We start from the raw sequence: 24,696 nt of genomic DNA, 5'->3' as shown, positions 1-24,696 counted from the left end.
GCCAGGGTAACTTTAATACTGTAATTTTTTTCTTGTAATTTATTGAATGTGGTGAAAAATCCAGTACGTATTTTTACTTTTCATATCTCTTAGAAGTAAATTCAGACTCTCCCTCACAAGTTGGTTTTAGATAGTTTCTTTAATGAGTTCAGTGAAATTTATGAGTTCACGAATAATCACAAGTATATTAATGTCATGTATGAAGTTTGCTGATAAATCTGTCACTGTATTTAATTTTGTATTATCATAAACTTAAATATCTGCTCTCTTTCTTAAGCTGTTTTTTAAAAAAGGAAGAATTAGTAACTTAAAGTTAATAAAATAATGACAATAATAAATTTAGACAATGTATAGAGTGTGTTGGTATATGTATATAATTTTGCTTTCTCTGTGTATAGCATTGAAATAAATATCTACTTTCTTCTCCATAAACTTACGTGAAAAGTTACTAATAAGGAGACGAATTAAATTTTAGTTGCCTTTAACCAATATACGGAATATGCTGATAAATCTACGCCGTTGTATTTACTTTATTTTTTTTTCACTGTAGAAGTAAAACTCTGCTTAAGTCTGAAAATATGGGAACAAGTCAATGAGTGAAGGGAATAATCATAGTTATATTTAGGATACACTTTGCCTGGTGTTTATGTTTATACAGAGCAATCATCACACGTGTCTTCTCTATTCAATTACCTCCCTGTTTAAGTGCTTGCCTTCTTGTGCTAATTAATACAAGTATTTCTTAATTGGCACAAAATATTTCCTAATGCACGGGAGGCTCAAAATGCAAGCGTATGTTAAATCATTATTATTGATGGCCGTGCGGCGTATATCGTCTTCAGCGCAGCAGTTGAAATTCTCGTATGATACGCAAATCTAGTCTGCCGTTATACACGCACATCCATTCGGGACGCAGACGTGTAAATTTATATCGGTAAACACGCCGCCGGCCCGGGGCGTAAACCTCCGTGAATGATTTGATTTCTAATGATGTAATGGCTCACGAGGCAAAAAACTCGGGACATTTTCGGATTGCTTTGTGCGCGTGTTTGTATGCAGGCGACTGGGAGAGAACCGGGATGGGCGAGAAGGGGGAGTTGGCAGTAGACTCGTAAGGGGGAAGGAGGAGAGAGAGGAAAGGGGAAGTAGGGAAAAGGAAAAGGTTGCAGGGGGAGAGGGGGAGGGCAGTGTGCTTCTGACCAGGCAGTCACTGGTGGAAAGTTCTGAACGAAACGTAAAGTGCTAATGAAATATTGTGGCACAAGACTCTGCACTGAGTAAAAATTTTTCTTCTTTAATGGATGAGGTGGTGGAGGCGGTGATGGCAGCGCGAGGCGGTCGTGGCGGCGGCGAGGACACGAGCTTTTTATAGTTTATGGAAGGGGCTGCTTTAGGGGCGACGATTGCAAGGGGGCGAGAAATACAGTGGGAGGTGGTAGTGGTGGTGGTAGTGAGGGTGATGCTAAGGGGTGTGGTGAAGGCATTGCCACCACGCACACACCATACCTTGCTCTGATACCCGCAGGAACGAGGCCAGGAGAGGGAGAGGGATAGATAGAGAGGCTATGAGAGAGAGAGAGAGAGAGAGAGAGAGAGAGAGAGAGAGAGAGAGAGAGAGAGAGAGAGAGAGAGAGAGAGGAGAGGGCAGGATGTCGCTACTTGAGCTAAAGGTGTCTGCTATAACCATTGTTCCGAAGTTGGGATATGCCAGGAGATGGTAATGATGGAGAACGACCCGTGCACGTCACCAGACTGTCAGTTACGTCCAGATACTAGTGCAGGTTGATGGAAAGAAGTGCCCGTCTATCTATGAGGATTAGGAGGGAGAAATTAGTAATGTGAAGGCGGGGGCGGGCCGGGGTGTAAGGGGTGTAGCTGTCTCCTAGTGTATTAGTGGTGATGGGGTGATGCAGGTGTAATGGCGGTAGTGTTTGCAGCGATAATGAGCAGGTGAGGCGCCCTACTAATAATTCACCCATCAGAATGTGACCTAACGAAGCCAAGCGCCGCCAGCCTCCAGGGGTCATGTCGAGGGCGTGTGTGGGGTGACAACTGCCGCGCTGTCCACCCTCTCATAATCTTTGTGATCCGCCTTGTTTGTCCGCGCTAAATAAACAACAACTTTAGGAATAGTATCGGTGAGTAGCGGTCATCTCCCCTGTTTGGCGGGCGGCGATATCTGCAGGGGAAAAACTACTCAGAAATCAGAAAGCTATTTTCCGCTGTTTGTTTTAGGTTAGTCAAATTTTATCTGGTTGTGTGTTCACCTATTTATCGTTGGTAATATTCAGTAAAACTTGGTATTCATGGTTGGTGTTGCTTGCGTGTATGTATATGACGCCAAATGTTGGCCAGCACGAGCCGTCGTAGCTTTGGGGGGGTGGTGGCAGGAGGGCGGGAGGCGCTGTGGGTGTGGACGGGCGGTGTGTGTTTTGCAGTCTCTGAGGAAGTACAAGTCTTGCTAGTGGCTCAGGGCGTCTTGTGATTCGTGGCAGTGGGCGGGAGTGAGCGTGGAGGGCACAAGCGGTGTCACAGCGGGAGGAGCGCAAGGTTTAGAAAATTTCCCTTGTATTTATGATCCACAGCACAAGACCATCCTGCAGGGGAGAGTCTCAAGCCAGACTGCTGGCCGGATGTGTCGCGGCCACCCGACGGGAGAAGAGAACCAGGCAGGCAGCGACAGCAGCAGCGGAACACACTAAGATGACAGAAGGAGAAGGCGAGGATAAAGAATAAATATCAGCAACAATGTAAATGGCAAAGGTTGCAACAGGAACAAAACACCGTAACACAAGACCCAAAGCACAAGTGAGGGCTGCAATATACCGCACTGATGCTATGAGTGCAGCTTGTTACCACAAGTTCCTGCGATATATATATATATATATATATATATATATATATATATATATATATATATATATATATATATATATATATATATATATATATATATATATATATATATATATATATATATATATATATATATGAGCTTGTGGCCACAAACTTAACTCTGGCGTGGTATGTTGTAGTAGCTGCTTCTACAGTAACGTTTCCCCTTGGTAATCTGTGGTTCACTTTGGTGATGACAAGCAGCTCATCTCATCAGGTTGGAGTGATCGTGATCCTGAACACACTTTTCGAGCCACTTCAGATGGTGTTGGTTGCTTGCACAACTGGCGGGAGTTCATCACATTCAGATATTCATTTATTTTGCTCACAGGAAAATGCAGTCAAAGAAAACATGGGAGCTGATTTCGTAAAATTTATTAAACTTATTACACAGAATCATGCGTTTAAAATTTATGTGCAACAGGTGACGGTGATGAGGCTGATGAGGAGAGGTGCTCGGCGCACGAGCCATGTTGAGGGACGCGCAATGAAGCAAAATGTCAGGAATGCTATTGAAGTTGAACTTTTTACAAATACTTCGTGAAATTGATCTGTACTTGCATTACTGAGATACCATAGAGATGATAGGAGAAGAGCGCCGACTCTTCATAAAGTGTGGCGGGGAGAGGGGGGTAGTAGGAAGGGAGGGAGGGAGGGAGGCGGCGCGGAGGGCGGCGAAAGAAAGACAGAAAAAGTTTCTATAGAGGAGAGAGAGGTATTGACTGGCTGGGTGTGGAAGGCGATTGGAGGTGTGGTGGTGGTGGTGGTGGTGGTGGGCGCACAGCAGCACAGGCAGGAGGTGACGCTGTGTCCCGCCGGTCATGCACAGCTCTGGCCAGGCGTTGTGTGCACGTGTACCTTGAGAGGCAGGAGGGAGGCAAGAAGGCTGAACAAGGCAGCGAAAGGCGTGTGTTGGATGCCTCTTGGGACGTGACCTGCTGTGTCAAGGCGAGGCTCCTCCTTGGCCGCGGCGTGAGCATTGTGTTACTGGCGATGGTGGTTCAGGCTCAGGGACAAAATTATATAACCACTAGTCTAGACCTCGTCATAGCTAAATCAGATTCTTCACAATAGCGGGGACATTTTTCAAAGATGACATTACTTACAGGTACCAAACTTTGAGAAAGAGAAATACAAGGTGTCTGGGTGTTGATGGGCAGGAGGATATGCCCGTGACGTACGTATAACTTTGGTGGTGTGTGTGGTACCCTGGAGAACGCGTCTGTTTTAGTGAGATTCGTTTTGTTGTGTGTGTGTGTGTGTGTTTGTGTGTGTGTTGTGCAGGGCATCTTTGTTGCGGTGATTCACTGGAGGTGTTGTGTGGTGTGGTGCCCTGGAGAGCCTGTCTATTTCAGTGAGATACGTTTGTGCTGTACGTGTCCAGGGCATCTTTGTTGTGGCGATTCACAGGAGGCCCCGCGTGATGGTGTGTTGAGGCGGTGATACCCTGACGTTAATGACGCCCCTGGGAGCCGCTCCGACGGTGATAAAGGCCGCTCGGCGAACTTTTGACAGTGATGAAGCAAACACGCGGAGCCGGCGAGCGGGGATGGCGGCCTTTGAGCATCAGCAAGCACGTGCTGTGTTTTGTGCTTCTTGATGTGGCAGTCTGAAAATGTTGACATCTTTGAGCTTTGCTGTGATAAGTGCTGTGTCTGTTATGGTGTGGTTGTGTGTCATTCTGATGCAGCTTTGCCTCCTCCTCCTCCTCCTCCTCCTCCTGCTATTGCTACTGCTACTGCTACTATTATGACTACTACTACTACTACTACTACTACTACTACTACTACTACTACTACTACTACTACTACTACTACTACTACTACTACTACTACTACTACTACTACTATTACTACTACTACTACTACTACTACTGCTCTTCTTGTTATATCGCTATCACTACCGCCACCACTATTACTCCGCAGCACTGCAACAGTTATCCTCATTATTATTATTATTATTATTATTATTATTATTATTATTATTATTATTATTATTATTATTATTATTATTATTATTATTATTGTTACCGTTGTAGAGCCAGGTTAGTCATTATCATTACACAGTACAGTAACGCTGGTCAAGAAGCGACGTACAGTCTGACGCAAGGTGAACCATAATTGTGTAAACTAACTAGTGTTTTAAGATTACATGTAATTACCTGTAAATGATATACACCCAATAAAATCAGGGATAAGGCAGCCCACATGTGTGTTTTTTATTCTGTGCAACCATTCCGTGCAGTGCATCTGGCCTGCAAAACGTAACCCTGGTGTATTATTTTGTTTCCCTGCGCGAGTATCATTAAATATAACACGTTTGTTTGCATGGGATGAAGGACATCGCAAAATTAATTGATATTGCCAGAGTTCAAAAGAGGCCGTGTTGTGGCCGGAATCGTATAGTTTACCAATTTCACTAAAACTGTAATGCAATATACACTTGATGATAAAGAGATCAGCCGATTCAAAAAAAGTATTCCCGGCTGAGTTCTTCCCTCGACGCTCTCACCCAAACTATTACTCAACTCTAATTAACAGCGATCACTTTTCCTCAGCTGACTCCACATCTTCATGCAATTACTGAAATGCTGAATGAGGATTTACTTCCCATTCCGTAGCTACACCACGCGAAATATACCGTACCCAGCAGTCGCCAGGTATAACTCATTGCCATGCATCGTCGCAACTCATGCTAATTCGGAGTTGCGACTCATAGTAACTCGCTGCCGCCTCCTGACACTAGTCGGGGGACGCGTGCAGCTCCGCCAGGCAGCCGCACGCGATCAATATCAAAATCAAAGTCGGAGACAAATCTCTCTTGGTGCCATGGCAGCCGGCCGACCGGTGCTTGAAGGGGCGGCGGAGAGAGGGGGAAGGGAGGGCGGCAGGGGGTGAAGGAGGGACGCAAAGAGGCAGGGATGGTGGGTATAGTGGTATTGCTTCTTGCTGCTGTGGGAGAGGCGTGAGGGCCGCCCCCGGGATGGCGTGTTGGTTCAGTATTAGGTCTTTTTACATTGTAGGACCTGAGTCTTGTTGTAAGAATTGGAGGAAATGATGTGATGGCGGGTCCCCTTCCTCGCTGCTCCTGGTGATGCCTGCTGGCTGTGAGTGTGTGTGTGTGTGTGTGTGTGTGTTGTGTTTAAGTGAAGTTTGTTGGTGAGGTGATGGTGTATTTAAGTACAGATTATTAGGAAAATGTATATAGACATACATACAGACACACACAGTCTATAATCCTTGTGATCGTTTAAAATTTAAGTCAAATACATTAAATTGAGAAGCAGCCTTTTAGATATACTTCCGTACTTGTGTCAGCTAAGGAAAAAAAAAAAAATCGGTGTTATACATTGTGGCGATATTAATGGTGGTGATGGTAGTAGTATGGGTAGTGGTTTTGGAGAGATGGCGGTGGTATGGTGGTGGTATAGGTAGCAGTGGTGATGGTATAGATTTTAGTGCCGGTGTTTGTAATGATGGTATAGGTCGTAGTAATAACAGTAGCAATAGTATGGGATGCAGAAACTGGTTCGTGGTCGTGGTGGTGGTGGTGGTGGTGGTGGTGGTGGTGGTGGTGGTAGTGGTGTACGTGATATTGGTCACAAGAGACACTAAGGGACAGAAAATGGTGCAGCTAAGATACTGTTGCTATTGCTTATGATAGTAGTGATGGTAATGGTAGTTGAATAGACAGTACTTGCAATATAGAATTTAAATAATAATGTTTTTACTCATCTTGGTAGTAGTGTTAGTGGCAGTGGTGGTGGCGGTACCAGTGGCAGTGTAGACAGTACTAAAACTATGGGAATTAAATAATAGTGTTTTAAGTCATCATCGTTGGTAGTAGTGGTAGTAATGGTAGTGGATGTCCCGGGCCCCTCTAAGTAGAGTGCATCAAGGTACCTACCATTACCGTGGCTTCCCCGCAGGTAATGTTTGTGTGTTTAGCCTAATGGGAGGCCGTGCAGACGTCTTGATGGGGCAGGAATGGCTGTGACGGAGGGGCTGCATTATGCTAATTCATCAGTATCAATAGTGATTGCTGAGGAAAGATTACACCAGCGCCAAACAGTCACAGCGTCAAAGCGTCACAGCGGGGAGTCTCTAAATGCAAGGAAGATGTAGGGAATTGTAGGAAATTATAGGAAAAGGTGTAGGGAATTGTAGGGGAATATAGGAAAACGTAGGGAATTGCAGGAAAAAAGATGTAGGGAATGCAGGAAATTGTAGGAAATAGGTGGAGTGATATAGTGAAGATGTAGGGAAACAGAGAAATGTAGGGAAATCAAGAAAAATGTAGGGAAGTATAGAGGAATGTAGGAAAATGTAGGAGGAATGTAGGGAAAATGTAGTAATCTTGCGAACACGTCATCGCAGAGTAGGAAAAGGGAAAATATTTTGTAGAGGGAGAGATACAGTACAGAGATCCAGTAAGCGGAGGGGCTAATACTGTAGGGCCGGGCTGAGATTTTTCGCTGTCACACCCTTTAGATATTCCACCATATGATAACTTTATATAAGGAGAGCACAGGGATAATGTACCCAGATAATGTACCCATATTATTTCCTGACGTGTTGGGGTTGTGGTGGCGAAGGAAATCTAGAGGGAAAAAAATGCATTACCTTTCCGTGTTAATTAGGAATCGGAGTTACCTGTCATTAGAGCGCCAGGTATTCATTTGGAGGTCACGTGGTGGTCCTCAAAGGGTGAATTAGTGGGCAGGTATTGCGTAACACCTGAATAACCTGTCTGGAACTCGCTGCAGGGTACAGTAGTAGTAGTAGTAGTAGTAGTAGTAGTAGTTGTAGTTGTAGTAAGAGTAATAGTAGTTGTTGTTGTAGTAGTGGCAGTAGCAGTAGTAGAAGTAAGGTGAAGCAGGGATAAATTGTGAAAAATTATACCAAAATTCCCTCCAAAAAAAGTTGAATCTCTTAGTGGATGCCTATTATTTTCCTCATCAGGTGTTCCAGGAGATAACAAGACGGGAAACAATTAGGTTTTTAAAGGATCATAGTTCTGTCTTTCTGATCGCGCAAATCTAAAAAAGAAAAAAAAAGAGAAATACCGATAATTTTCCCAGAACGCTAAGAATTTGTGGTCATTTTTTTTTTCGTTTTTAGACATATAGACGTGTAATGTTTTATTTTTGAGACATTCGTGCAAATAAGATTACAAATAAGAAATAGCATTTGGACCAGTTGCGTTGCTAAGTCTTTGTGTGTGTGTGTGTGTGTGTGTGTGTGTGTGTGTGTGTGTGTGTGTGTGTGTGTGTGTGTGTGTGTGTGTGTGTCTGCATGATTCTTATTCCCACGAGCTAAGTAAGTGGCGGCGCTTCATTATGACCAGGAGATAAAATTTCGCTTCATTCCTCAGTCCCAGCAAGTCGCAAGTCGCCTCTGCAGGAACGCCCGGCCCACCACGCCCTGCCAGCTCGCCACCCGGACGCGGCGACTTGTCAGGGCGGCGGCTGCTGCTTCCCCACAACAGGCGCCGCGAAGGCAGGCAAAAATAGCTCATTGGCAGAAAGGAGCGCCTCTCACCCCGTCACCCCGCTGGACGCTTGCTGCCTCATCCCATCACCCCTCACCCCTTACCCTGCCACCCGACACCCCCTCCACACTGCCTCCGCGCCGCCCCATGCATAATTATATGTGAAAAATAAGCAGCTAGAAAGGACACTCCGACTCAGCTTTACTTTCATATGATAAATGATATTAAACTGGGAAAAAACTGGTTTGAGGCCACTCAGGTTGTCCGGCACCTCCCCCTCCCTCTCCTCCTCCTCCTTTTCCAGCTGGTAGGGAGGGAGGGAAGGCAGGGAGGGTGGAAGGGACAGGCAGGGCAGCACGGGAATATAATGTAAGAATATGCTGATAAAATGCTATGAAAGACAGTCATTTACTCCCAAATGCCAACACTGATTGAAGAGGGTCTTTCCTTCATTCATTCATCGCGAGATTCAGACGGAAGAAGGAAGTAGAGAAAATGCATCTTTTTCCCCCGCCTGACATTTTTCGCCTTAAAGTTGCACTCGCGACACGGCGGAGTTTTTTCCTCTCCCTGTTACCTTCGCTATTTAGGGCGAGCAGCTGATGACACAGTTATCGTGCGGTGGCGCAATTATTAATCAGCTCCTCATGCTGTTCATCACCGCCCCCTCGTCCCCATGGCGGTCATCAGTTAGCCAGGAACAAACAACTTTCAGCTTTAATCTGGTTTCCTAGTCTCTGGATGAAATATGAATGAGTTTTCAATGCCACATGATTGCGAAACGGACTACAGCACGGCGGGAGGGAAAAATCCAAGCCGGACATTTTACTATACACGTGGACCGCGGGATGATTACAAAAATAGGAATTGGCCAGCCACGTCCGCCGGCCTCCAGGAAATGACTGATCGAACAAAAACATGACGAATAAGGAACATGGATTAAAATAGATGTAAACTGAATCTTTTTTATTGTGCTCTCCACTTTCAATTAGACTGAGTAGCAGATGCCCTCAGCTCTCCATTGTCTCCCATGAACGATGTTTTTTTTGTGTTCCTATCAATATCAGAGGTTGTGTGAGGCTGGACAAGGAAAAACACAGACTATCACGTGTAGAAACTCCATCAATTCATGGCAGGTTAAAAGAAATGAAAATAATGATATATACACATTTGATGGCTTAAGAAACGCACTAGCTTATTAGACACAACCCGAATTAAACACGCCTTTCCTTGGTTCTTAGAAAAATAATAATGTTTTAGCTTGACGTTCGTGGCTCCTCCCAAAATATTCATAATGTACATAGTTTTATTTATTTATTTATTTATTTTTTATTTATTAAGCTTTACAAAATTTCACTTTTTTTTTCCAATTAAAGACTTTCATAGCTACTGTGTGTGTGTGTGTGTGTGTGCGTGTGTGTATGTGTGTGTGTGTGTGTGTGTGTGTGTGTGTGTGTGTGTGTGTGTGTGTGTGTGTGTGTGTACTACTCCTGCTTGAGACTCTAGGTAAATAAACATCAGGGGCTACAAAGATGAATTATAATCTATGTGTTGTTATGATCGGGAGAATTTACTCTAACACATTACATTTCTTGACAACTCCTTTTTCACGATTAAATACAAGAATTCACAGCACTTGTACAATATCACAAACATCGGCCTGTGTCCCTCTCGCAGCTTCCTAGAGGCGGCGGCGGCAGCGGCGGGGCGGCGGGCGGCCTCAGCGCACACCCTCACCATCCAGCCCCTCACACACTAAAATTTGCAAGGCGGCTGTATATTCTATAAAGTGAATATTTTATGAAATCTGCGTGCATAAGAAACTTGGCGATACAAAATTCAGGCAGAGCGAAGCAGGGTGAAAATGATCGCAGTTTACTGTATTTATTATATACGTGAAGCCAGAGACGGCGAGGCAGTATTCATGCAAAGCCAGACAGTCTCTGCTCGGGGCCTCGGTAAGCCAGCGTCTCCTGAGGCTTAGCGGCGATCTAGCGAGACGCGGCGCTGCGTGGCTGAAGGACGGCCGCCCATTGGTGCTTTTCTCTTAAAATTTGTATATATATTTCACGTCGCTGTACATCTGGGTATTACTGAGCACATGAGGAGGGTGGTACTCAGCGCTGCTCTTATGTTTTACTGCGCGTTGGGAAGAGTAAGGGGAAAGCATAGGCAAAATCTTCACCATCCTGAAAGTGTTCGTTGAGTCAGGAGAGGAGAGACGCCATGCAGGGAAAACTAATCTTAATGGGATAATATATATTTTTTTTGTAATGGGGAGTCTAGCCAAAAGCAACAAAAAGGTTAAAAAAGAGACCCACTGCAAAAAATAAATAGATAAAAGCAAATAAAAAGATAAGGCCCACTGTTACCATTTGTGATATTTAGTCACCATATTTACAGAATTAGTTACCATGTTGACATAGTTAGTTGCCATTTTGCGAGAGTCATATTCAGTCACCAGTCAGGAAGAATCAGTCGCAATCTCAGGCACCAGTCAGCGGCGTGGGGGAGTAAGGCAAGCAGCGCCGTAGTAGAGTCATTCACAAGCCGCTCAGTCAGTCAGTGAGCGGCAGTCACCATGCACGGTGGCGTCACTAAGTTGGAGGGAATCGATAAATCATTGCTTGTCAAAAATGAGGCAGGTGAGGGAGGGAGGGCAACACACCTTTAAGGCCCGACGCCCCGACCGGACGCTGTGACCTCAACTTTTTTTTTTCCTTTTTTATACTTTTAACAAACGTAAATTTATACCTGGCGGTGTTCCTCCCTTCCCTTTTCCTTCCTTGGGCCCTTCCCGCCTCCTCCGCGCCCTCTGTCGTCATATGGCCAGCCAGCGGAGGCCACCCAGTAATCCAGTTGGGGGAGGGAAAAAAATTGCATAATTGTATCATTTTGTGAATGAAACAGCTCCAATTTCGGAGCGGATCAGAGCGTGGCAACACGGAGAGGGCCGCCCCGGCTTTCTTCTCTGGATAATTAGCGTTGATCTGCGAGGCTCATCCCTGCCGCCCGCCTCGCGCCGCTGCCCTCCTGAAGAATCTGCCTGAAAAATGGCCTCGCTCTTTGGATGCTTCTGAAACGCCGCTTGATTTAAGGAGCCGTGTTTGTTTGGCGAGTTTTCCGTCACGAAGCTCCTGAGCTCGTGAAATAATAAGTGGTCACAGGCACCGCGCGAGGATGATTAGGAAAATATTTACAGTATAATACGTTTTGATATTACCAGGTTTAATATTAAGAATTTTCGTGACATGTAAATTTATACCACTAAAAATCCTCGCTGATCGTCTGCCTCTCCTCCATCCCTCCCCCCACCCTCCCTTTCCCTCCCTCCCTTTGCTTTTGTATTCAACAGTTCATGCCACTACTGACTCTCACGCTGGGGGTGAAAATTCTGAACCAATGGAATTAAGTTCTGATATCGTTATTGAATTCATCATTTTGGAGGAGGGCCGAGCACGGCAGAGCAGGATATCGGCCCCGGGGCAGCCTGGTGGCGGCGGCTCCTTGCCGCCACTGGTATAGTGAGCAGGCGATCAGGACTCCCTTAGGAAAGAACTATATCATTTTGTCTTATAGTAACTAGTATAAAAGGAAAGAAATAGGTAGAAATATATATGTGTTTGTGTATAGTGAGTGACAGAGTGTGTGTGTGTGTGTGTGTGTGTGTGTGTGTGTGTGTGTGTGTGTGTGTGTGTGTGTGTGTGTGTGTGTGTGTGTGTGTGTGTGTGTGTGTGTATACGCGTGCTTCCCTCTCCCCCACCTCCCTCCCTAGTCATCCTCCGTCACTCTTGCCAACACTGCCGCTTACTACGATGCGTTCCGCTGCTTGGCGCTCACAGGGACCCGAGCCTCGTCTTAGGGCACTTAGGGAATGCATCTGTTGGACCTTTGTACCGCGACACAACCCTCCTGAGAAGCGGCAACACACCTGGAAAGTATTACGTGCAGTATTATGAACTTGCATTAAATAGTCACTGTAAAAATTTAAGCATTGTTGTGTATTTGTGGGAGAATATAGAAAATTGTTCGGAGAAGATGTATTTTTTTGTCGTATCGTGTTCTTGTTTGTAATATTTTTGTTCTGTGTAAATTATGGAAGTTTGGTGTTTAATTCCGTCTTTATATTTGTGTGTGTGTGTGTGTGTGTGTGTGTGTGTGTGTGTGTGTGTGTTTTCTTTTGCATCATCTCAGTTAATTAAGCACAAAGCAAAACAGTTTTATAACATATCAAAAAACACTTACAAAATCATATAACACACACACACACACACACACACACACACACACACACACACACACACACACACACACACACACACACACACACACACACACACACACACACGCACACCACGTCGTGAGTGAGTGAAGGATGAAACAATACCAAGGAAAAACAGACGCGAGAAGAAGTGATTCGAAAAACACCACATTAAAATTCACCTCCGTAATGCACTTGTGAACCCGCTTTGGCGCGAGGCGGAGTATTTACTTAACTCTTTCTCTTGGCCGGTGGAGGACTGCTGTTTTTGTTTGCTTTTATCACGTTCTTGCACCGGACAAAGCGCGGCCACGTCTGAACTTTTGGAGCAGCAGAAGTTAGTTATTTTGCTCGTATGATTAAACGATAATTGTGTTGTTGCGACCAAAATAAGATTATATCACGATGTTTGCACGAAGCATTTATTGGTTTACTTAGCTTGCATTATCGGCCTTCGAACGTGGGAGAGAGGGAGAGAGAGAGAGAGAGAGAGAGAGAGGAAAAGGGAGAGAGTGAAGGGAGGGACAGGATGGGGGGTTCGGAGAGAGACAGAGAGACAGACAACCATATTATGAAGGGCACCATGAAATATATACACGTATATTATCCCTCCCTTGGCTTGCCTTAAAAGTACCGTGACGGGTATAATATAATGGACAGACTGTAATGGACATATTTTGCCAGTGAAATTGTGGGGGCGGTACCGGCCTCTCTAAAGACGAGATAGAGGAGAGGCCCCGTGAATATGCAAGGAGGGCTTTGGTTCAGCCGCCCCCGCCCCGCGCCGCCCAGGGAGACTCCAGACAATACCGACTCGCCATTTGCCTGTTTCATCTCGGCGCCTCCCTCGTGCCTCCCGATACTGGGCGCAGCAGGCGGTCCCAAGCCTCATCTGCAGCCCCTCCTCGACCCTTCCCCCGCCACCCACCTCCTAAGAGAGAGAGAGAGAGAGAGAGAGAGAGAGAGAGAGAGAGAGAGAGAGAGAGAGAGAGAGAGAGAGAGAGAGAGAGAGAGAGAGAGAGAGAGAGAGATCGTTACCTCTCAGCCTGCTTGTCCGTATCCTGCTTGCCTTTCTCTTCACATCTCCTTCGAATTCTCGTTTCACGTCGACTATTTTCCCTGTTTTTCCTCCTTTTCCTTCATTCCTTGGTGTCCGCATGCGTTATTCACCCGCCTGCCTTCTCCTCAGGTGTTCTTGGTCAGCCTGCTCTGCCTGTACGCCTCGCCTCGCTGAGTTATGCCGCAGGTTTTTCCTCCCAGTAGGCTGCAGGATGGAGGCGAGGCGACGGGATGCTGTGTGTGTGTGTGTGTGTGTGTGTGTGTGTGTGTGTGTGTGTGTGTGTGTGTGTGTGTGTGTGTGTGTGGTACAGGCAAGGATGACTCTGCGTAACCTGAGGAAGATAGAAAAATAGAATCAACAAGTGCATTTTTATTGTTATCATTGTGTCTCTCGTTCTCTCGCTTACACACACACACACACACACACACACACACACACACAGACACACACACACACGTCCATGCAGACCTCGCAATTAATCAGCCATTGATCTCACCGCCCGATTTCCGCGTGCGACAAATTTGCACCACTCTGATACTCGGCGGGAAAAAACGTCGCTTTGTTATTGTGGAGAAACTTAACAGCTGAGTAATGGCGGTCCGATGATGGGGCTTAAAGCTGACCTCCTCATCAGGACTTTTGAGCATTTGCAGCCACACTTACTTTTGTTGTCCCCACTAGAGAGAAGCAGAGGAAGAGAGGGAGAGGGCGAGGGATGCAATAAGTGTTTAAGGTGTTGATTGAGATGTTGGTGTAATAAGTGAGTGAATTAAAGGTGTAAAGATCAAGTTAGTGAGTGGATGAATGAATGAATGAATGAAGCACGTGGTTTGTATTTGGCCAATGTGCTTTATTTGTTTATTTGCTATTCATTTGTTTGTTTATTTATTTATGTGTCCATTCATTGTTCATTCATCTAACTGGTCAGTGGATCTGCGTTTGTTTATTAATTTGTGTGTTTATCAGTATTTGTTTATATATTTATTTATTGATTCATTGGTGTTTACTTATTTACTAGCTCATACAGACAATTACTCTCCAATTTCCTCTATGTCTATTTATGTATTTATCCATCTAAAGGTATCTTTCTATAAATTTCCCAGTATTTTCATAGATGTATTAAGTTTTAGTCACTTTCTACAACTGCTGTCTCTATAAGCGCTCCCTGCCACACTTCCCGCGCCCTCAAGTTCCATACCACTTTTTTCTCTCCCTCTCTCTGTAACCTTACCATACCCTACCCAAGCAACCAGCTGCCCGCCACAAGCACCCCGTTACATCCCCTCCCAACCTTCACTCCCCACCGTTCTCCCTTCCAGCATTCAAACACTCCCCGTCACACTCCCCAACTTCTAGCTACACCCAACTGGAACCTCATCACCTCATCACCTCATCACCCCAACACACTACTCCCCAATTCCCAGATCCTGTCACTGTAGAGGTCTCTCCCCCTCTCTCACTCTCTCTTTCTCCCAGCATGCAGCACCACCAGTCCTGGAAACAAATAATGCATCCACACAAACATAGCCGTCTTTCAAACTTTTTACTGCCTGCATCAACGGTATTACATTCAAGGTCTTTAATGTAAGGGGGGAAGAGGGCGGCACCAGGGAAAGGGAGGAGGAGGAGGGGGAGGATATAGGGAGGGGGGTGAGGGAGCAGTGTAGGGGTGTATGGGAGGGACGTGTTTGTGGTAGTATGGTAGAGGGAAGCAGGGAGGGTTAGGATAGGGGAGTATGCAGGCATGTGCTCAAACTAGGGAAGGAGGGGGAGGAGGGGGGAGAAGGAAGGAAGCAGACAGAGGTAGTGAGTGAACGAGTGAGTGAGTGAGAGGGCAGCGGAGGAAAGAAATTTATAATGGCGCAATGAAAAAAGGCTGAGGAGGGACCAAAACCAGCGCAGGAAGGACAGACGCAGGAAGAGGTGAAGGAGGAGGGACGGGGAGGAGGGGGAGTGAAGGGCAGGGAGGCAGTAGGGAGGTGGCTGGGGGGTGGGGGGAGCAAGTCTCGTGATATAATGCAGCGCGCACTTTTTTCCCCCGTAGAGGTCCTGGGGAAGCCGGACCCTCGGCAGCAGAAGGCAGAATGTATGCGGCGAGACTCCCAAGCTGGCAGTTGTCTCTTCCTCCTCTAATTCATGTTTGCACTTTCATCCCATTCCTCCTCTCCTTCTACCTCGAAAATACTAATTATATTACGTCGTGTATTCCTAATGTCCTGGAAACCTCAGCGTCTACATAATTTTGCCTTTCCACTTGTCGTCATGTTGCAGCTGCGGCGAACCTTTCTTCCTACCACCTTGCTCCCACACCCCAGACTGCGGCCACACGCTACCCTCTCGCCAGTCAGGTTTGCAGGCGAGTTACAGACAAACGTGAACTACTGGCAAGCGTCCCTTCAGAGTGTGTACATGTGCTGGCTACGGTGTACACAAGCACTCGTACTATCTACACCGAACACCCTGCTACATCGTATCTCAGAGCCTGTACCACTCCACACCACCCACGTAGCACCAAGTCAAGTGTGTTTCGTCAGGTGGCGGGAGCTGCCTGGCCGGTGCTCGGTGCCCGCCCAGTCTCCGTGCGGTCCGTTTGTGAGCGTCTTAGCGTCTTAGCAGGGATGATCAGTGGTGTCTTGCGTCCTGAGGCGTTATGAAGCTTTGTGTGCCTGGGGTCGCTTTCTCAAACGTTTCTGCGTCTTATCTCGCTTATTTTTAGCAGGTTCTAGTGGAAGTTATTATATTCAAATGTGTTTTCATGATTGTAATAATAATATCACAACCTCTGATAAAAATTATGGCTTTCAAGGGTGTTTAAAGGACTATTAGTAAGTTAACAGGCCCCGGTAGAGGTTACAGTAATATTCCGACAACCTCTAGTGCAGGTTATTGGAATTTTCAAGGATGTTCTCATAATTTTAGTGATAACTGAAGTAGGTTTCAGCATCCTCAGAGGAAAGAGACACCCATAAAAAAAACTGACAAATAATTTCTGCAGTCTTTGAAAAATAATCCTCATCCTTTTAAAAACCCAGAGCTTTTGAAAATACACGAAACTGCCATTTACATTGTACCAACGCAATAATGTCAACAGAAACTGATTTTAACTCAAGTTTGCAGTAAATAAATGAACGTACACATTTGTAGCAGCTGCTTGAGTGACATGAATAAACGGATCTCATTGCTTTGTTTATCTTTTCATATCTGCCATCACAGAAATTAGATCAAAAAAATGAAGCACGTCGTAATGGAAGTATTAAACGTAAGACACCTCGCGGGGGAAACGACCGGTATTAATATGTAACGTTAAGTGGTGTTATTACTACACGGGGAACACGCAAGGCGACTAGACGAGGTGACGTGACGATTAGCTTCTTGTGTGTCTTGTTCACTTTTGTACCTGATTCAAGCAAATTATTAGAGTACTGGGGTGGTGAAAGGGTGTCTGCAAGCAAGCGCCATTAGGGACGCAGTCTTGTTTAAATGTTAAAAATATCGCGTGTCTATATTTCTCGTTGTGGTCTATTCAGAAATATAAGAATAGAAAATACTAGAATATAGATAGAAGTAAATTAGTGGAGTAATAAAGCTGAGTATGTGTTTGGATTTCTGAAGCAATGGTCACAGGATATTTCAATGTGTGGATTTGTACTGGTGATTTTTTGTAGGATTCTATAGTATCACACACACACACACACACACACACACACACACACACACACACACACACACACACACACACACACACACACACACACACACACACACACACACACACACACACACACACACACACACACACACACACACACACACACTAAGAGTGGTAGCAGCAGTACTATTATCATTGTTGTCAAAGTAAAAACTACTACTACTACTACTACTACTACTACTACTACTACTACTACTACTACTACTACTACTACTACTACTACTACTACACCACCTACCACCACCACCACCACCACCACCACCACCACCACCACCACCACCACCACCACCACCACCACCACCACCACCACCACCACCACCACCCACTGCACCAGCAACACAACAAAACACTCGCAACGCAAAACATTCAAGGTCATCGCCCTGAAATTTTGTCCCGGTCGGAGGGTTGCAGCGGGACTCCTGCCGGCGGGAGGAGGAGGAGGAGGAGGAGGAGGAGGTGACCAGTGGCGCCCTTCTGGTCACTCATCACGATATTGACATCACGTTCAGAGGCGCCAATCATGTGTGAGTGCGTCCCTTTAAATTTGTAGCGTATTGTCTCTGATTATGTTTTATTTTAGTTATTTTTTTTTCTATCGGTGACTTCCCGGCAGGTCGCCTTTAATATTCGGTAACTTTTGCTTCCCGGGAAATGAGCGAGTGAATGAAAACTTTACTGCGGGAAGAGGGCGTGCGTGAGGGACTGAGTGAGGGAGTGAGGGACAGAGAACAGGGACACGGAGCCCATGGGAGTGAGGAGTGAGGGAGGCCTGACACACACACTCACACACACACACACTCACACTCACACTTTTTTCTTTAGCTGTCCCAGGAATTAATTCGAGTTTCTTCATCTTCATGTTATTTCCTTCCAAGTAATTTCTCTTTATTCCTGCTATCATTTATTTTTCTTTCTCATATTTTCTTCCTTCTTTTCGTTGAACTTTGCTGTTATTTCATGTGTTGGTGAGTTTCAGTGCATTTTCTTGAAGAGAAATTAAATTGTTTTTTATGCGTTATTTTGCCTGCGGTGTGTGTGTGTGTGTGTGTGTGTGTGTGTGTGTGAATGAAGTTGATCTTTATTGGTAGAAAAAATAATGATGAAATCTAATAATACCGATCATGATACTACTACTACTACTACTACTACTACTACTACTACTACTACTACTACTACTACTACTACTACTACTACTACTACTACTACTACTACAACTTGAAGTAACTAATTGCCATTATAAAAAAAATTTAACACGAAGCGAATGAAAAGCACAAAATAAAAATAAAATAGAATGTTCTAATAAATACAGACATCGAGAAACATCAGAGAGAGAGAGAGAGAGAGAGAGAGAGAGAGAGAGAGAGAGAGAGAGAGAGAGAGAGAGAGAGAGAGAGAGCGCTGGAAGCAAATGGAGGGCTGTAAGAGTCGGGGAGAGGGAGGTAAGGAGGACGGGAGGTAAGGACGGGAGGGGAGGAGGAAGGGAAGGGAGGGATGGGGGTGATATTTGTGGACGTCGATGGCAATTAGAAGGGAAGAGCCGCGGGCGACTTGTGTGGTGGGAAATGGAAGGAAGGAAAAGGGGGCGAGAGGGAAGAGAAGGCAAGGCACATGAGGCGGAAGGAAGGAAGAAAGGATCGGAAAAAAGGATGCAAAGAAGGAAGGAAGAATGGAAAAAGAAGGAGAGTGCACGGATTGTATTTTTGGGTGGAATGTTTGTGTGTGTGTGTGTGTGTGTGTGTGTGTGTGTGTGTAGTGATTGTTTTTGGTTATGTTAGTTGTAGTGGTGGTGATGGTAGTAGTAATAGTTGTTGTCTGTGGTAGTTGCAGTATTACTCTTGTTGCTATAAATTTCTATTACAAAAACTACTACTACTACTACTACTACTACTACTACTACTACTACTACTACTACTACTACTACTACTACTACTACTACTACTACTACTACTACTACTACTACTACTACAAAACCCGAACCTCACACCATCCCCCAACCACAATAACACACCCAACCACCTACCACCTCCGCCTCACACACACACACACACACACACACACACACACACACACACACACACACACACACACACACACACACACACACACACACACACACACACACACACACACACACACACACACTTCCTTCCTCCTCCACTGGTGCGCTGTACCCCAGAATAATCGGACGGCAGAATTAATGTAATAAGTTATCTCGTTAATTTCGAACAGTAAGATCCATAATAATCCCTCTAATAAATCCTGAGTCTTGGCGTGGCTGCCGCGTGAGTGAGGGAGGCTCCCGCTGCTCCTCCTGCTCGCTCGCTCCCCGGCAGTTAGTTGACATAAACAGAAAGCAATTTGCAGCTTAGATATTAAGGCTGGCAGGGATTAGGAACACATGAGTTAGATGGTTATCCTATCTACCTACCTAACACACACACACACACACACACACACACACACGCAAACGCACAGGGAAGATTTGTAGTTGACTGCACGTAAGTTCATTAAATGTGTTTTCTGTGTGTGTGTGTGTGTGTGTGTGTGTGTGTGTGTGTGTGTGTGTGTGTGTGTGTGTGTGTGTGTGTGTTTGTCGTCTTAGCGAAGGATGTCAGAGTGTTGATTGATGCTCGGCTTTTGAAAGGATGATGCCACTTACTCCTTTATTGGAAATACTGGGAATACTCGACATCAATGGCTGGCTGCGTCTTATCTGTAATATTTTTTGTTTTCCTCATATGAAAAATGCAATCCACGTGCGGCATATTAAGGAGGATCAATTAATGTGGTTTTTAGTGATCCTCTGTGTGATAATGTGTGTGAACATAAGAGTATTAGAAAATAAGAATACAGCAAAGGGCCAGCTGATCCTCCGTTAAAACTACAAAACTCGTGGATTAAGAATATTGTTGCCAGTAATAATATAATGTTTGGAATTGTATCATCGCGTGCAGCGTTGTGAATATTCTGGAATATTTTTTTAAGCCATGAGAAAAAATCATCCTTGATCATGATATTAAGCATAGCAGAGATGAGAAGAAAAGCTACATATAATTGTGGATGTAAAAAGTGATGTTGATACAAGAGAGAGCCAGTCTAGGAATTAAGTGACAAAAAAATATAAATGCTCTGTGAAGAAAAACTGCAAAGTTATATTAGATAGAAAAATTATCTCTATTTTTATTCCTACTATAATTTTCTGTCTCTATAAATTTTTCCTCGTAATACTAGCTAAGCAGAATTTCAACATTGCTTTTTTTTGGTCATAAAATGTATATTATGCTTGTCAAAAGATACTGGACATTTTTCTTGTATTTTTTATATTCTTTTTCTCTGTAAAGCATGTAATGGTTGAAGATTGATCCCAGAACAACTATAAATACTTGTATGAAAAAAAGTCCGATCTTAGTAGAACACGTATATAAAATAGAGACTAAAATAAAAACTAACAAATTTTTACATCAAGTTAGAATGGAATTTGGTTTCCCTTCCCTTCAGTGCTTCCTCTTGCTCCGGTCTTCCCTCCTCCCATCTTGAATCCTCTAACGCCTCCTCGGCTTGCTGTAATCCCTGTGTCTCCCACGAACATTTTCTGGCAAGGAAAGTACAGCCCGGAATGTGTCAGCAGTTTATCATAACGGCGCTGTCTTTGATAGAAGCTCCTGGTGGCGACGGCGGCGTCTCCACACTGAATGGGCAGCTGGACAAAAATGTTCTTAGTAAACAGAAGCTTATGAGGATTGTAAGAAGTCAGAAAATGTTTGATTGATGTAAAGTTAAGAAGTTTGTGCTTTTGAAATGCTTCGTGCTGTGACACGGGCACTGCCACACCATTCTCTCTCTCTCTCTCTCTCTCTCTCTCTCTCTCTCTCTCTCTCTCTCTCTCTCTCTCTCTCTCTCTCTCTCTCTCTCTCTCTCTCTCTCTCTCTCTCCATGTTGGCGATAACATGACAATCGGCGCCAATACACCGCTGTGGCGACACGTTCACGCAAAGTAGAGTCGTCTTGTAGCGGACACGCCGTCACCACGCTGCCCTTGAACAACACCTTCGCAAATTGTCTCAAGGAGAGAGAGAGAGAGAGAGAGAGAGAGAGAGAGAGAGAGAGAGAGAGAGAGAGAGAGAGAGAGAGAGAGAGAGAGAGAGAGAGAGAGAGAGTGGCAGGGTCCAATAAATAAAAGTCCTCACGTCAAAGAAATTCAGTGCTGGTAGAAAAACGACTAAAAGTGTGTCCTTAAAGGCGCCCCATCACTGTACTTTTGAGCGCGTCCCAGGAGCAGCAGTGCATGGGACGATGACGCTCGCTAGCAACAGTAGCGTCCACCACCACCGCTCCGTCCACGGCGGCGGCACAAGCGGCGGCCGCTACGAAAGCACCACCACCACCACCACCACCACCAGCGCCATCACTGCTGTCACCGTCCCCACCACAAGTACCACCACCAGTAATCACAACAACAAGGCGATGGGAAACACAACAGTAGTAGCTGAAATAACAGCAACATTCTCCATGAGAACACAACAGAGCAGCAGCAGGAACAACAATAACCATATCATCATCATTATCATTATCATCATTATCATCATCATCATCATCATCATCAGCAGCAGCAGCAGCAGCAGCAGCGGCGGCGGCGGCGGTAACAACAACAATAGCACCAACAACATTAACAACAAACAAACACAAGAACAATATTAGAAGCAACGGCAGTAGTACAAAGAACATCATAATCATCCGGAACAAGAAAAAAATAAGCAACAACATCAACAACAACCCAACAATAACAAACATCAATAACACCACCGTCACCACTACCATCATCATCATCATCATCATCAATAACAACGTACTCCATCCCTCCACGCCTCCCTCCGTCGAAGGAAAAAAAAAAGAATAAAAAAAAGAAAACGAAGTCGGAAAAAGAGCAGGAGAGAGCGAAAAAACCCTCCTCCCTCATCAGCTGACCCACATGGAAGCGCTGTATCAGCTTTAAATAAAACGGCATTATTTTTTCCTCGTCTGTATAATGTGTCACCGCGTGCGAGGCCGTTTTTTATGCTGCGCTGGGCACCTTTATGCGGAAGCGGCGGCGGCGGCGGCGGCGGTGGCGGCGGCGCTCCTCCTGACCCTGGCGGCACGTTCCTCACACACTAGGCATTTCATATATATAGAAAAAAAAAAGTTCTGAATTATTTTAAGGACTGAAAGCGAAAGTATGTCATTAGCTTTGGCAGACTCGTAGTTCTGCTTTAAACCACGTAGACACTTTTATTCTTTTATTTCGCGCAGGAAAATAATGTGAATGAGAGCACGTGCTTCTTTGCTCGTGCTTGCCTTGCATGGAGGAAGGCGAGCACGAGCAGTACCTGTCTGATGGGTAGAGCTAAGAACACCTGGTGGGATGCTAAGGTGGTGCTAGGGTGATGACTGATAACGGAAATGATGCTTGTGTCGATTTTTTTTATTGAATTGAAATGAGAGAGAGAGAGAGAGAGAGAGAGAGAGAGAGAGAGAGAGAGAGAGAGAGAGAGAGAGAGAGAGAGAGAGAGAGAGAGAGAGAGAGAGAGAGAGAGAGAGAGAGAGAGAGAGAGAGAGAGAGAGAGAGAACAAAAATACGGCTTACAACGCGGAAGTTTTTCTTTATAAATTTATCGTAACTAATATATGATATAATATTGTAATGTAGCCACTTGAATCATGCTAGTGAGTGCATCGCTCAGTCTGTAATAAGTTTTGTATATATAAATAATTACTCGTATAAATAAATCATCGATAAACGGCGAGCAGGAAGTTATTGGGAGGAATGCGATTCACGGCGGGGCGCCTCGTCATTATGGGTTCAGCACTTCATAAGGAGTCGGTTGTTCAATTTTTCTTCTCCCACACGGCCGGGCTTAAAGCTGACCCGCGCTGTGACGTCACCTGCCCCTCCCCTCCCCTCCCCTCCCTGCCCGCCGCGCACATTTTATTGTTTGTTTACTAGTGAGGGAGGCGCGGTGCCACACACACACACACACACACACACACACACACACACACACACACACACACACACACACACACACACACACACACACACACACACACACACACCTTCGCGCGCGCGCACGGCATGATGACTGTTTTATTGTAACTTCATGCATCACATATTTTCTGACGCGGACAAAGATCCGTATTCTTTCATAGGAAGCTTTACGTTGAGCATTTTCCCGCGTGCACCATGAATGGCCAGTGACGAGTTGTGAACACAAGTGAGCAGAGGAGTGTTGGCGTGCCGCCTGCCTGGCCGCCGCCGCTCGTGCAGCCTGGTAGCAGCGGCGACGACGGGCCGGCGGCGTGCCTGTCTCCCCTGCTTGGGAGTCAGGCGGCCGCCGCTCCGCCTTGTCCGCGTAGTCACGGTCGCTGCCACTCGGGTGACCCGCCAGCCAGGCGGGTGGCCGCTCAGCCTCCAATACATGGCTGTTGACTTTCTATCTATTTGTCTTTATCTCTGTAGCCAGGAAGCCGTTTTGTACGGTGAGGGCGGCTGTTCCGTGCAGGCGCGCAAGATTCCGCCGTGTTGTTTCAGAGGCACACACAACGGCGCCGCCCTCCTCACGCTGCTGTTGACTCTCGCCTCGGAATAATCTCCTTCATCAGGGCCAAGTTAAATTTTAGCAAACACTGCTGGCCATTCCAAGTGGCGTATATTGTGTGTAATTATGATAGGCGGACTTGGGCCATACTTGGCTCTTGTTTGGCCAGGCCGGAGTCCTTCTCCTCCAGATTTATATAATATTGTGTTACCTGCTTAATGACTAACAATTTATGTGTTTGCTCTCAGATTATTTTGTTATTCACAACACTGTATTCTCGATACGAATTTTGGCGTTATTCCTGAATGCCTCACATACACACACACACACACACACACACACACACACACACACACACACACACACACACACACACACACACACACACACACACACACACACACATATATATTTATAGTGTTTTGAGTTATATTTTTCGCGTTAGTTGTAGTGGTGTGTTGTTGGTGTATGGAAGGAAGTGCTGAGGGGAAGGAAGGGCAGCAGCGGCCATGCAGGGAATCAGGTCTCCAGTATTGGCAATCAATGAGTTATTTTGGTGCTAAAGTGGCCGCGTAAAGAAGCGATGATAGACTCTTTACTCCCCGAGGTGCGTGGCTGCCCCCGGGTGAGGCGCCACTGTGGAGCTGCTACGGTAGTTGTATACATTTGAATTTCATGAATATGTGAACTGTTGAATTCTAATTTT

The 24,696-nt window shown here is 45.4% G+C and overlaps 1 long non-coding RNA gene across 1 annotated transcript in view; it reads right to left on the bottom strand.

Annotated features, from left to right (window-relative positions):
- Positions 1-3,254: 3,254 nt before the first annotated feature.
- The window catches only part of LOC135109252 (uncharacterized), a 77,797-nt gene continuing 56,355 nt past the window's right edge, over positions 3,255-24,696 (bottom strand). The window contains exons 2-4 of the long non-coding RNA XR_010272629.1: positions 13,685-14,037; positions 12,197-12,316; positions 3,255-4,504 (exon numbers count right to left, since the gene is read on the bottom strand). This is a non-coding gene — a long non-coding RNA (uncharacterized LOC135109252). The remainder of the gene's footprint in view (positions 4,505-12,196; positions 12,317-13,684; positions 14,038-24,696) is intronic.

Source organism: Scylla paramamosain, chromosome 18, assembly GCF_035594125.1.
Source record: "Scylla paramamosain isolate STU-SP2022 chromosome 18, ASM3559412v1, whole genome shotgun sequence".
Taxonomy (NCBI): domain Eukaryota; kingdom Metazoa; phylum Arthropoda; class Malacostraca; order Decapoda; family Portunidae; genus Scylla; species Scylla paramamosain.
Note: the sequence above shows the minus strand (reverse complement) of the source record. Positions and strands in the feature narration are given on the sequence as shown.